The 14,474-nt window shown below is 32.9% G+C and overlaps 1 long non-coding RNA gene across 7 annotated transcripts; it reads left to right on the top strand.

The window, feature by feature from the left end:
* The first annotated feature begins 333 nt into the window (after positions 1-333).
* Positions 334-5,851, top strand: LOC129887783 (uncharacterized). 7 transcript variants are annotated; one of them, XR_008766498.1, is made up of 5 exons: positions 337-725; positions 873-942; positions 1,023-1,101; positions 1,213-1,454; positions 5,556-5,825. It is a non-coding gene; the product is annotated as an uncharacterized LOC129887783 (long non-coding RNA). The 7 variants fall into 7 exon arrangements; XR_008766493.1 differs by having other exon boundaries at positions 334-725; positions 1,023-1,454; XR_008766489.1 differs by having other exon boundaries at positions 334-725; positions 873-1,101; positions 1,190-1,454.
* Positions 5,852-14,474: the final 8,623 nt, after the last annotated feature.

The following is a 14,474-nucleotide window of genomic DNA, read 5'->3' as shown; positions in this document are numbered from 1 at the left end:
TCATTAGACTCTCTAAATGTGAATAAATTTATTGGTATACATACTTCGTATCTTTGATAATTTTTTCTTTATCTGAATTTATCATTTATCTCTTTATAAATGTTAATTTGTCTAGCAGTAAATCCTCTTTATCATCATACATCAACTCCGTTTGATGAAGGTGATGCGAATGGTCTTTTGTTGAATAACCTAAGAATCTATGCTAATTGTTTTTCCCATTTTAATTCATTTGAGATATCTAGGAAGTCTGTACTAAAACTAATTTGGCTTGATAGAATAGAGTGTTGATATATGTTTTGCTAAAGATTTTTGGCTTCAGAATTATATGTGGTTTTGGGTTCTTTTTTCAATTAGATGCTGAAAACTTCTTTATATGTGATCCACTATCATTTGATTGTTATAAATCTATTTTTTCAATACAGATTCTGTTGTAGAAATAATGTTGAATATATCTAAATAGGATGAGATATCGTCAAGTATGATCCATATAATTTATCAATTTAGTGAAGAGATGTTGGTACCAGCTGAAATACGTTTTTCTGATAAGATTTCGAATGACTAAACTTCTAACTCATTTAGCGTATGTGTGGATGAGACTATATGAACCTCTCAGCATTATGTAAAAGACCTCTCTCCATCAGTTGGCTCAACAGATAGGGCTTTTAATCTTCGGTGTGACTGTGGTGACACAATAGCTCTGGTGAATTTAAATTCCTTGCTTCCAGGTAATTAATTTATCTTTTTATTTATTGATCTTCTTTTGATGTCTAGTTTTTCTTCCCTAGAAAATTATTCGCAAACGATCTTGTAGAATTTAAAGTTTGTTCACTTCAAGTTGCCACTTTCTTAAAATGTGATATCTATGCCAGCAGATTTGTCCAGCCCTTCATACGGACTTGATTGCGCATACTTCCCTTCAACACCTGAGTCAACAAATATTAAGTACACAACTTCTCATAGATAAGACATTCCTTTGCTTTGCTTGATTCAAGCTTCAACTGAGCCTCAACGTCTTCCCATAGGTCAAAAGAAATGTAGCAAGAATCGTCCAAAGCATCATTTTGATCAGAATCTATAGTAACGAGTGCACAACACATCAAGGTGCTCTTTTAGCTGGTTGTTATTTAAATAAAGATTTGTCCCTTTATTAAATTCATCACATATATAATTTCAAATTTTCTTATCAAAGGCATTGTTCGGTTGGTTCCCCAGCTTAATCTGCTCAACAAGAAGGTCATCAAAAATCTTGAAGGAGGGTGTCCATTTTGTTATCAGCGTTTTTGTTTTGTTGCATTTTATAGATTCAGAATCCACAGTTGATAATGGAGTTATCAGCGACAGCAAAAAGGGTCCTCATTGGCCCAACCTGCTAAGCTCAACCTCCAAATAACCTAGTATCGAGAAGTGTGCCACTCTATGTGGGGCCTACATCAAGCTGGATGCATTCTTCTAAGGTAATTATATTTCTTATTTGTGAGCATTTATCTTTTGTAGCATTTTTCTAGAAAAGATACAAAAAAAATTTCTTTCTTGTTTTTTATATGAATTTCCTTTTGACTTGATTGAAAGATGGATTAAGAAATATGTATAAAATCATGTTCATGTCAATGAAGTACTTCAAAAAGATTAGAAAATTAAGTTGTACAGATTGCTAATTTATTATATGACTAGAGAACTTATCGCGCTTCATACGGTATATTATTGTTAATACAGTAATAAAAATAAAGGCCTTAAAGCACTTTCACTATCTTTGACAAATTCAGTCCCGTTGATAGCTTGTGACAGAACTTTTGGTAGCAATTTTTGAGAAATATCCTTTTAGATTAACAGAAGCTATAAGACATGTTAGTCCTCAACTCAAAAAATGGATAGTCTCAAGTTATTTATTAATTCTACAATTGTACAACCACATATAGTATGTTATGCTTATGCCCTACATAAATTAATTACCATTTCTGAACAATAAAAGGTGAATTTAGTTGCCTATAAAACTTAATGAACTGTCAATTTTTATTGATTAAAAAAACTTATTGATTGTCAACCTAACCAATGCTAGTTCCTACATTTTCTAGAACAATCACTACAAACAAAGTTCTTATTGGCAATCTCTTGTCCAAACTTTGAGCCTTAAGAAAGAATTATTTGTGAGTGCAGAGGCAAGTTCAGAATATTAATAGCCCATTTGAATTGACTTAAAAAATGACTTTTAAGCCAAAAATGACTTTTAAGTCAAAAAAGACTTTTAAGTCAAAAAGAAAAAAGTTGGGGGGCCTACTTTTAATTTTTAACCTTTTTTGTAAATTTAAAATTATTTTAAACACTTTTTGATTTGTCAAACACTAACAAAAGTTATAAAATAATTTAATGTTGGTTTGGCCAACTTTTAAGACAATCCAAATATGCTCTAAGACAGTCTAAGGTGCACATTTTAGAGTTAAAACATTATGGAACAAGAGACAGAAAAGGGGAAATAAAAAAATAGGATGTTCATTCATTGATAAAAGTACAGAGCAGCTAGTTATAATAGCATAATTAAGGCAAGATAAGTATTGACAATCCATCTTATGCATCTGTTGGTACTTTGCTTGAAAGGAAGATTTGGAGTAAAATATTCAAAACTTTTAAGTAAGATGAATTTCAATGTCCCCTTGCCCTCACTCTCCACAACGAAAATACATAAAAACCTTTATTCTTTTACTTCCTTCTTTAATAAGATCAGGATGAGGAGTGACCTTTTATTGGAACTCGAGGATTATCTTAAGCTTTAAACTACTTCAAAAGCAAAGATTACACAAAATAACAGAATTCATGTAGATCTTAGTCTTTGATGAAGACAAACCACGCCCAGCCACTTCCAAGCCAACAAACATAACAAATTTTGAACACAACAAATTAAAGGTTAGCTAGCACTCCTGCTTTATTTCATCTTCCTTGAGCTTTTAAGCACCCGTCGTGTAGTATGTACTTGTCAGCCGTCACTTTAGAGATGGAACCACCATCTAGTGACTGCTCAAACTTCACTTCATAAGTTTCCCATCTGCTATAGACATTAAAAAAGAACAAAATAATCTAATATTAGTTTCAAATAAAACACTAAACGTCAGATTGAACCACCATCTGGTGACTACTCGAACTTCACTTCATAAGTTCCACATCTACTATAGACACTAAAAAAGAATAAAATAATCTAATCTTAGTTCCAAAAAACACTAAACGTTACTATAATAATGATTAAAAGAAAATAAAATAAAATCACGTACTAAACAACAATTAGCTTATTTCCCCAAATCCTGAAAGGTACAAGCCATGGAACCTTGAATGGAATAAACTTGAATGAAAAGGATTTTTATCAGATTTATGGGACATTTCATTTTCATTGTTGATTGTTGCAATATCATGAGGAACTCAATCAAGTACACAACTAGGACAACACTTACTGAGAATCTCAATTCATATGACAAACATGTAAAAGGGAAGTCAAAGCTTAGAGATATTCATAAGTTTGAATCTTTAGATAAATGCACCATCTGAGATCATTTTCTTAGAATATCTTCTTAGACGTACCAAATTTCAATATTACCTGTGACAACAAAGCTATGTTAAAATCCACCCAATGCCCCTGGAAATTCCTCGAGAGTAGAAAAGTTATTTCTAATAAAGTACGAAAGTGTTTTTGCGGAAATTCTCTTTATACAAAACAGTCTTCACATTCAAAAGTGAGGTAGAAAACAGGGGAATAAGTGAAGCCCTAAATTTGCTGTGTGAATTCTAAAATGGGACCCTTTCTTTCATTAGTATGTTTAGTGCAGTGGTGGAAGAAAGAGGGAAAGTGACTCTGGATGTAAACTGGTAACATTAGAAAGAGAGACGAAGATGGGAAAGAGGTGTTTTAACTACTGGGTTGCTGAAATGGTGTTTTATGCTTTGATGGACTTTTTTTTTGTTATTGGAATTTGCCTAAAAATTTGGTTGATTAGGATGCACCACATCACCGGATCTAAGATTCTCTTTTATTTATATCTACATTTTACATATTTCTCATGAATTTGAATAAATGCTCTTTCATCTCAGTTCTTTAGGAATTGAGCCTCTATTTGTTGTGATATGCCTTGATTTCAAAGTTGTTTCTACAAGATTCATCTATGCAACATTAATAGTTCGTATAGTATGAGAATGTTGTCTTCTCCAGAGAGGGGCAGAGAGTTGGTTTTAGATTATCACAGACATAAATAGAAAATCAATTTATTTTAGGCAGGTGAGAGTTTTGTATTGTTGTAACGAAAAAATTCATCCTTTTTTACTATATATCTTAGTATGCAAGATACATGCCAATGAAATATATGTAACTAAAGAATTTATGTTGCTTGGTTGAAGAGTTGTACTTTTATATGAACCAAATAGTGGTTGATAGAATGCAAGCAACTTACCTCTTTACTACAAGTGCATCCATCTTCTAGGAAGGAGTAAAAGACAGTGCCTACTAAAACCTATTATCAGATCATTTCATAGTGAGACAGTAAGTTTCTGATTTGTTTGTTTGTTTTTTTCACTATTTCATTATATTCTCTGCTTACTAATTTCTGTTGGAGTTATTTCAGTTGTCTGCTCTGAAGTTAATACTTGAATGTTTATTCCTCATTTTCATCTTAGTAACTAAATTTATATCAAGTAATAAGGTGTACTCGTTTTTCATTAAACCATTCGATAACTTTTCCTATTTCATTCATTAATCTCTTGGCCTCCTGAAATGTTGCCGATATAAGGAATAAATAATTATTCTGGCTATCAGCTATTGCTCCATTTTTATCTTTGATAGTATCCATAGTGATGGTTTATTTGGTAAATACTGATCAACATGAAGTCAAAATTATAAAATACTTCAAAGGGGGTTTGAATCCAAGTTCAGTTCATGAATTATTGTTCAATAATCCATACCCTAGAGAACTCACAAAAACTAAACTAATTTATGCTCTCGTGGCTCTAGCTGTATGTCTCTACTCTTTTTCTATATCCTTCGATTTTCTAAAAATCATTGGATTGTGAGAATTTTTTAATACGGAAATGCATTTATTTTGCCTCAGGAATCTATTGTTGTTGGTCTATTCTTTGTTTTAATGAAAGGCTATCATTTTTATGGGAATAAGAAATGGTAGTCATTAATTTCATGAACATTGTGGGATCTTTAACCTCTTGCGACACAACTGATATATTCTCATATCTTTACTTTCTTTCATGTCATGTTCAAAATCTTGAGTATTCATCTTATTAGCTACAATGATTCCAAAGTAACATAATTGTTACAAGTTCATTTTTAAGTAAACTTGTGAACTTCAGCGCATGGTGTGAATCTATGGTATCAAACATAGTTATGATTGTCACAATTTTCATATCCCTATTATTGTTAAGGTAAGAAGATAAAAATCTTTCTTTGGGCAGTTCCATTCAATTAAATTAAGTTCTCTTGTCGAATAGATTTAATTGGACAGTTCATAGATGTTGTATTTGCTTTCTTATTAATTAATTTTTAAACTAACATGAGCTTTTTCTTTTTACAGATCAAGAATTTGGAGTCTTAAGAACCTATCCACGAAAAAAGTACAAATCAATGTCTTCAGAATATATTAACACATCATCTATATAGACTATAGAGATATGACCATATTGATTAAAAATATTATTCATGATATTTTGAAATACGAATGGAGCATTTTTTAGTCCGAAGGGCATTACGTTCCATTCATATTGTCCAAAGGGGATGTTGAAGGCTGTTTTATATTTATCTTTTTTGGCAATTTGTATCTGTCAAAATCCTAATTTCATATCAAGCTTGCTATAAATGTTAGCTTTATAAGTTCTTTTAAGGAGATCACGTTTCTTAGGTATGGGGTACCTAATCCATTTTAATACTTTATTAAGAGGTTTATAATTGATGACTAGTCTTGGGACACCTCGTTCCTTTTCGGCGTTATTATTAACATGAAAAGCTAAGCAGCTCCAAGGTGATTTGGACGGCCTAATAATTTTTTTGGTAAGTAAATCATTAATTCCCTTTTTAGAATATTCCATTAAGTCCTTTTGTAGAACATAAGTACCGTTACTCTGATCAATGTCTTCAAAATATTGAAGACCGCCGGCCTAATTATCAACAATTAAAATATCGAAGAACAAGTTGAAGACTTGAGAAACCTATTTTATATTTTATTAGGAGTTATTTAAAGATGTTTCCATTGATACATAATTTTTATATTTTGTTAATTAGGTGTTGAATAAACATCATAAATTTGATAGATATGTCTTTGGTAATGTGATGATTTAGTTCTTTGTAATTTATGAAATTTTATATGAATACTGATATTATCTTGTAAGATTTTGGTTTACTTTTTATACATCTTTACAATCATATAATAATTGGATTACAAGTTGAAAGCGTACAAACAATTAGCGGATGTAATATTCTTTCAGTAGAAGAACTAATATTGAACAAATTTACTATTGTAATCTAATGTTTTTAACGTCTAGAATGATAATTAGCAAAAGGAAATGTTGGTCGTTAGAAATATATATAACGACTGGATTTCTTACTATCGCTAAAGGTTTTTAATGAGCGGATTTGAAATCCAGTCGTTAACTTTTAACGATCTGTGACAATCATTTTTTTCTCAATCGTTATAGATTAATAACGATAGGAATAGGATCTTTAGCGACCAAATTTTCCTCAGTATAAGTGATTTTTCTTGTAGTGCGCCTTTAGAATAGTGATTAGAATTCTTTCATCAAAAAAGCTAGAAAATGATTCATAATTAATTATTTAAATATTTTCTAGATAGGAAGTCAGGAAGAGAATTATCAATTCCCTTTTGTAATGGATTTTAAAATCGAATGGGGCTAATTGAACCTTCCACCTAGAAAATATCAATTTTGAAGCATCATGCTTAAAATCCTTAGTGAACATATACTTTACTGATTAAGCATTAGTTTTTATCAATTTTTTTATTATATAAACCATCCTTAAATTGTAAAACACATTTAACATTGCATAGCATTTTATGAGCCACCGTAATATATTTTCATTGGGCTTCGATCTATTTGCTTGAATGATATCTAATAAGAAATTCACACTTATCATTGGGATTAATCTATCTCAAAATTCCACCATAACCAATGTTAGACGCATTCGTCTCAATTATCTTCTGCCAAGTAGGGTTAGCCAAAGTTAAATAACCCAAAGATTTAACACACTGCTTAACATTCTTAATTAAAGAAGTAAGACTATCAGTCCAAGGAGATTTATGATTCTTTTTCAACCTTTCATATAAAGGGGCTAAATCTCTGGATAAAGTTTTATCTAAGGGGGAAATATAATTTAAACTTTCCAAAAATCTCTGCACCTGCATCCTATCAGTAATAATATCAGGAAATTTAGATGCAAAATCAATAGATCTTTGAATGAGAGTAATCTTCACTTGACAAATATTATGTCCTAAAAATCTAACCTCAGTTTGAAATATACTCATTTTTGGTTTAGAAATAATCAAACCATTTTGTATAACAATCTTTTTGAAAATATCAAGATGCTTGTTATGCATTTCAAACATTTTAGAATATACTATAATATCATCAATATAAACAATGATAAATACAAATATGAATTAAAAATATCATTCATAATTTTCTTAAATTAAAAAGGTGCATTTTTTAAATCGAATGGCATAACATTCCATTCATATTGTCCAAATGAGAAATTGAAAGCAGTTCTATATGTATGCTCTTTGAAAATCTGAATTTGCCAATAATCAGATTTTAAATTAAATTTTGAAAAGATATTGGCATCATATAATCTTGATAACAAATCTCTTTTATTTGGAATAGGATACCTAATCCACTTAAAAAATTTATTTAAAAGTTTATAATTAATAATCAATCTAGGAACTCCACGTTCCTTTTCTGCTGCATTAGTAACATAAAAAGCAGTACACGACCAAGAAGACTTAGACGGTTTTATCAAACCTTTTTGTAATAAATCATCAATTTCTTTTTTGTAAAATTCTACTAACTTTGCATTCATTTGACAGGGACGCGACTTAGTGGGGATATCATTTTCATAAAAGTTTTCCTTATATGGAAGAGTGACAATATGTTTTTTCCTGTTCCAAAAAGCACTACAATGATCGACACAAATATCAGCGGTCAATTGTTCAGAAATCAATATGATTTATTCCTGTACCTTAGTAGGACACAATATATCAAATATATTCATGCTAAATATCTCTAGCTGTAGAGAATTAATATAATTTTGCTTCATATCAATTAAAGCATTTATATCTCTGGTTACTGAATCAGTAATAAAAGAATAAGATATATCTTTATCATTATAGCCAACAATAAATTCTTTTGTATCAAGTTTTGAGAAAGGATATATAGCATTTGTAAAAGGGGTTCCAAGTATAATTGGAGGGTATAATTGATCTTTTACTAAAAAGAAGAAATGAGTGATGCAGACTTTATTCTGACAAATATGAGTGTTAGACAATTTTTATTTTATATCTAAAGCATGTCCTGATGCAGATATCACCACATGAGTTGTTTTCTGAAAATGTTTTGAAGGAACCAATCCTTCTTGGATACAACCAACATCTTCTCCACTATCAATTATCACAGTGTTAGTAATTGGGAAATCATTATCAATTAAAATAGTACATTTAAAATACCATTTATGTGTAGTTAAAAGCTGCATCATTCCCAAAAACATATCATGTTTAGAAATGGGAAAAATATTAGTAAAAGCTTCTTCAGAAATGTTTTCTCCAATTTTACATTTTCCTTTATCAATAGGTGGCTTTGAAGCAGAATCATCCTTCGCATCATTCTCTAATTGAGAAATCCTGTGATCACAAATCATCTGATTCAGTTTAAGAGATTTAATATCTCTTTTCAAGGTTTCAACTTTCATTTTTAAATCATGAAAAAGGTATCTCTTATAACAGTATTGTAAGGTCAGACATGGTTTAAAGGTTGGAATGTGTCATACTAGGGTAAGGTAGGGGAAAATGGCTTCGGAGGACCCTTTTTGTCTCGAACTCGTTGACTTCTAAGTGTATGTATGAGTTAGGATCAATTTCTAAGTATTTAAAGAGTGTTAGATGTGGTGTAGGGTCATAAGGAATCTCTAACACCAAGCCGAGTCCAAAGAATTTCTATCGGCTAAGTCTTTATATGAGTCCAAAATAGTGTAAACTTCAAATGCCCATATATCCTAGTATATAGATAATTAGGTGTCCCATTACCAATAGAATTAAAGGTATTTGAGTCTTCTTTCCACCTCTATCAAGATTGCATTATTTGGAGTTCAGAGTAAAAAGTTATGTCCTCTTAACTAGAAGGTTGCGCGCTAAGTTCGCGTTGCAGATTTTGTCAATCTTGGCTCAAATTTTAATTTCGGAAAAAAATGAACTGTGGGGGAACACCTCTACGTCACAGACCTATTACCATCTAGTTCAAAATTTAGCAAAAATTTTCAGTTTCAAGTAAGGGCAACTTGGATAATTCCCTGAACATATATAGACGAACTTGGATGCGTTTTGGGGTCATTTTTGTAGTCTTTTGCCTCCCCAAAACCCTAAACTTCACCCTCTTCTCTCTCAAATCATCTCCAACAAATTTTCTCTCAAACTCAAGGATCAAAAGCTTCCCATTGAAGACCTGACATCAATACTTCTTCAAGTTCTACTCTAAGGTATGTGGGTTTTCATCCGTGGGTCCTTCCGCCCATGGAGTTCAAATGTTTCTCAACCTAGCATTTCAATTCAAAATGATGAAATCTTATGGCCTTTTACATGATGGTTCCAAATGCATAGATTATGGTATATTTGAATTTTATTTACTCATATATATATATATATATTGACTCTCAATTTCAAGTGGCGAGTTTGATGGGTTTTCATACAACGATTTCAAATGTATAGATTCTTGAATATTTGAAGTTTATTTACTTATATTGACTTATGTTGATTCTTATTTACATGGAAGGGATGATTTATCAAGGTCCTTATATGAAGGCTTGAAAGTAGTTTTAAATTATATTGGTGGGTTGTTTTAAGATGTTTAAATGATTAATTCCTTCACTCTCATGCATACTAGCATTGATTTAAATTACTTGAAAGTTGATTGATATGAACCCGCCTAGTTTCCTATGATAAAATAAAATTGAAATGAAGTTTGACTCCAATGAATGTTACGAAGTAAATACTTATGAAGGGGAGTCTTTATGAAATGATTGATTGATGAAAGGGCTTCTTAGACAAAGTAATGTTTCAACGTGAAAGGACAATTCTCACATTGAGTCAAATGAAATCTTTAAGGTTATTATATGAGATGTATGACATCCCTATATGCCTTCAATGCTTTTGAATATTTTTCCAAAAAGGAAGGTCCGATTAGCATGGTACCCGGAATACCATAACTGATTGTAGACTTAATTTTTTTATAAATCAAGGTTCATTAGTAGATCGGTAAATAGGGCATGACAACCATGATGATATTATAAACCAAATGTTTTAATGAGCTATTCCACCAATTGACATTTTAAATATTAAAATTATATAATGCTCATGTTATATTAATATTTAAACGTTATTTCGTGGGATTTGACTTAGCACCGAATGTAGCATGTAGATGGGGACTCGACCGAAAGATTTCTTAAGTAAAGTTTTATATTGCATTAACTACGTGCCACCATATGAGCCCTTGTCGGCTAGGCCTTTGTAGCCATCAAATGTTAAAGTTAAAGTTAAAGAATGTTAAAGTTGATCGGAGTAGTAGCTGGCAAGTAGTCTCCCCGTGCCAATGTAGGGGGATATGTTAGATTCCATGTAATAGCTGGCATGGTCTTAAATGTTGGTTATAGTCACTTCCCCACAAAATGAATGTTTTAAGGTTTCATATGATGATGCCTAATGTATGTATTCACTTATGCATATTGCTTACTCATGTCTCCTTCTTATGTTCTTCATTTTATAGCATACACACATACTTAGTACATTCAAAGTACTAACGTATACTTTTGCCTACATGATATCACTATGTAGGGATTGGTGTTCCTCCTCGACCTCCTTCCAGTGACTAAGTTGATCGTTGAAGGCTATCACTTTGGTGAGTTCCCATGTTCCGGGTATGACACTCCTATCTTATCTGTCTTATGTTATGATAGACTCTTACGTTGAACTTTGGTATTTTTGACTAAATCTTGAGGGTGAGATAGGGATATGTCTTAGAACCCACCAAATCTATTAGTAAAGGTATGTTTTGACACAAATGGAAAATGTTTTGAAGTTGTTAAGGACTCTTGTCCTATGATATTTCCCCTAGTCCCGTTTCCCCTTTATTTTTCTGCTTGTTACTGTATGTCATTACCTATGAAAAGCTAAATGAATGCTAAGAGGCTTGAGTGAGGTACCTCCGGGTGTCTCATTCGCTGTGTCACATTTAGGCCCTAGACTGGATTGTGACAAGTATTTGCCTTATGAAGACGAGTATTCACTTCATATAATGAATAAGGGGTAGCGTATTCAAATTATTCTTTAATTTTTCAAAGGGTTTATCAAAAGAGTTGTAATGACCCTCCAGTCATTTTCTCCATTTTTTGATCTTTTTAGTGTTTAGAGCTTTCCTATAATAATTTCAAGTCATTTATGACTTGTTGACACTGATAGCTTGATCACCTAATCATTCGTTTGGGTTTTATGTTTGTTTCCCTATTTTGGAGCTCTTGAAGTTTAAATGGTTGACTTCGGTCCAAACTCTATGAATACGATCTCAAGATGGAATTTTGATGGTTCCATTAGCTTCAAAATGGTCAAATTAGGCTTGTGTCATGGTCAACATGAGCATCGAGGTATTAGGTGCCAGTTTGAGGCCGTTTGACGCTTTAGCCTTTGAAATTTGGCCTAAGGTTTACTTTGGTCAACATTCTTGGAAAATGCACTTGAATCAAAATTTCGTCAGTGCAGTTAGCTCTAGAATGTCAATTTTGGTCTAAAATGATCTTTCATGCGATTTTCGAGACTTCCAATCTCATTTTTAGCCCTCTTGTGGATTTTGGCTCAAAATGGTGCTTGGGTGTGGAACCCACTTTTTATCGAGATGAACTCGAATGAAAATTTCGAGTGTGCCATTGAGTCTGAAATATTGAATTTAGTGGAGTAGCATATTTCGCTGGGGCGCACGGGGTTTCAGACAAATCTCGAGTACCCTGTCGAAGATTTTGGACTTTGCCAAAAAGAGGCGCTGTAGCAGTGCTGGTGCAACCCATTTTTGGTCTTTTTTTCCAACTTCAAAACCCCATAACTTGAGTTCTAGAACTCCAAATTGGGTGGTTCAAAAGGAAAACTTGTGACATTTTTCAAGGAGAATGCATTGGTGAGCTTGTAAACTGATTTGGGGCTTTTTATTGAGGTAAAATCTTAATTTTAGCTGTTGCATTGGGTAATTTTTGGAGTGATTTTTTAAGAAATTTGAGAATTAATTTCTTGGTCTATATAAACCCGATTTTGGCGATTCAAAGGTCTAACTTCAAGGAAATTTTGTGAAGAATTTGTTGGTGAGCTTAGCATATTGAGGGGAGGCTTTGTGTGAGATAGGATTATGAAATTAGTTGTTGTCTTTGACATTTTTGAGTTGGAAGTGTGTTGAATTTTGAGGTCCTGTTTCTTAACCATTATAGCTCTATTTTCAGTGATTCTTGAGGCTAAGTTGTGCGGTTTTCCACAAGGAACATCGTGGTGCAATTTGTTTTGATCGTGGAAGCTTTATTTTTGATAATTAGCCATCCCTAAATATTGTCCCTTTTTGTTTTTCTAGCTTAAGCTTGGGTTTGTGTTGCATATTTGGTTGTAGCTAATTATATTATGTGAATTGTGTTCCTTTTTGGAACACAAGTTTAGGGTAATGTTAGGGACCTATTTTCAGAGTCAATTCCATGAATTATAGAGCGGTTCCTACAATTCCTGATTTTGACTCCTAAATTGGCCATACTCTAATTTTGAAATTTTAGTGTCATAATGACCATATTGTCGTTGTGATTCTATTGTTGATAGTGTGGCAGTGTTCGAAGGTCATTCGAAAAGGAAAAACTCTGGTCTCATGAGTTGGAGCGTGCGCAGTCAGCCTACTGGTAGGCTACCATCTCCTTTTTTTGACTGAGTTCTTTTAGATGTTATCTAGTATCTATTGCATATGATTTAGGTTGGTATTAGCTGGGATTAGGTCCTTTCTCCTTTTATATCTTTTTCTTGACTCCAGTTGGACCTTAGATTAGCGTAGTCTCTTGAGATCCTTATTTTAAGCTTGTGGTTTTGATGGAATTATGGTTGGGTGAGATTATCCTTCTTAGGATCAGTATTGATGGCCTTAGACTAGGGTTGAGCCTTAGATGCTATAATTTATGTTCCAATGCCTTTATAGCTAGGCACAACTTCCAATAGGGCTTGTGATGGCTGGTTAACTTAGTGCTAGTGTTGGAGACCTTTGAGGCTCATCGTAGCCATAGGTTTAGCTTAGCTATGCTTATTGGGAGCTGGGATGACATATTTTGAGGTAAGGCATTGTTTCTAAAGATGTTTCTCCTCTTATTTGATTTTGGGTCTTGTCTCGATTATTTGCTTTTGGTTGGAGTTAGGCTTATAATGCCTTCTTATCTATTTTCATTGTTGAGACCGAAGCTGTATTCAAGGAGCGATTTGGCCCCAGGTTAGTTCCTTTGCCTTGTTAGTATGGTATGACTTAATGTATTGTTCAGACTGCGTGTACCTTGTTTAAATACTAGTGATGGCATGCGTGCATTTATTAAGCATATTCACTCATTTTGTGTTACAATTCTGAATTCTTTATGGATTTTTAGTACTATTTTTGAGAAGTCTTTCTCAGCATTTACTACTTTTAAACTGGTTTTTAACGAGAGCCATACCACTTGGATTACTTGTTCACTGGTTTTGAAACTTGTGAGGCATTAAGGACGTACTCTTTTTTCTACTTGAGATATTAGAGGCATCTAGGATGTGCTTAGTTTTACTTGGATATTCGACGCGTCGACACCCATTTTTTACTTACCAACGCACCTGGGTTTACTCTTGCTAACTAGACCGATGCCTATGGGAGTTTATTGGCTGGCTGGGCGGCCCCTTTTCATGGTGCTCATGGTTTGAGGTTACTGGTTTGCTATTATCCAGTGCGTCGTCGCCCTTTCTACCTAATCTAGCCACACATTCCTCTAGTACCATCAATGGAGATGACTTATATAAGAGCTGGTTTGGGCCTAGACAGTGTATACGGATTTCTCGCATCCCCCATGGGTCCCTCTGGCCATGAGTACTTGTACCAAATAAGGGAGCTGCATGTGTCCCACTTAGCAGGCCGAGTGCCGGGGTGGGTCTATACACTTTGGGTTAAAGGCCTTGCTTATAGATGACACTTTAGGTTAA

Source organism: Solanum dulcamara, chromosome 1 (assembly GCF_947179165.1).
Source record: "Solanum dulcamara chromosome 1, daSolDulc1.2, whole genome shotgun sequence".
NCBI lineage: Eukaryota > Viridiplantae > Streptophyta > Magnoliopsida > Solanales > Solanaceae > Solanum > Solanum dulcamara.
This window is presented reverse-complemented; position numbering and strand designations above follow the sequence as displayed.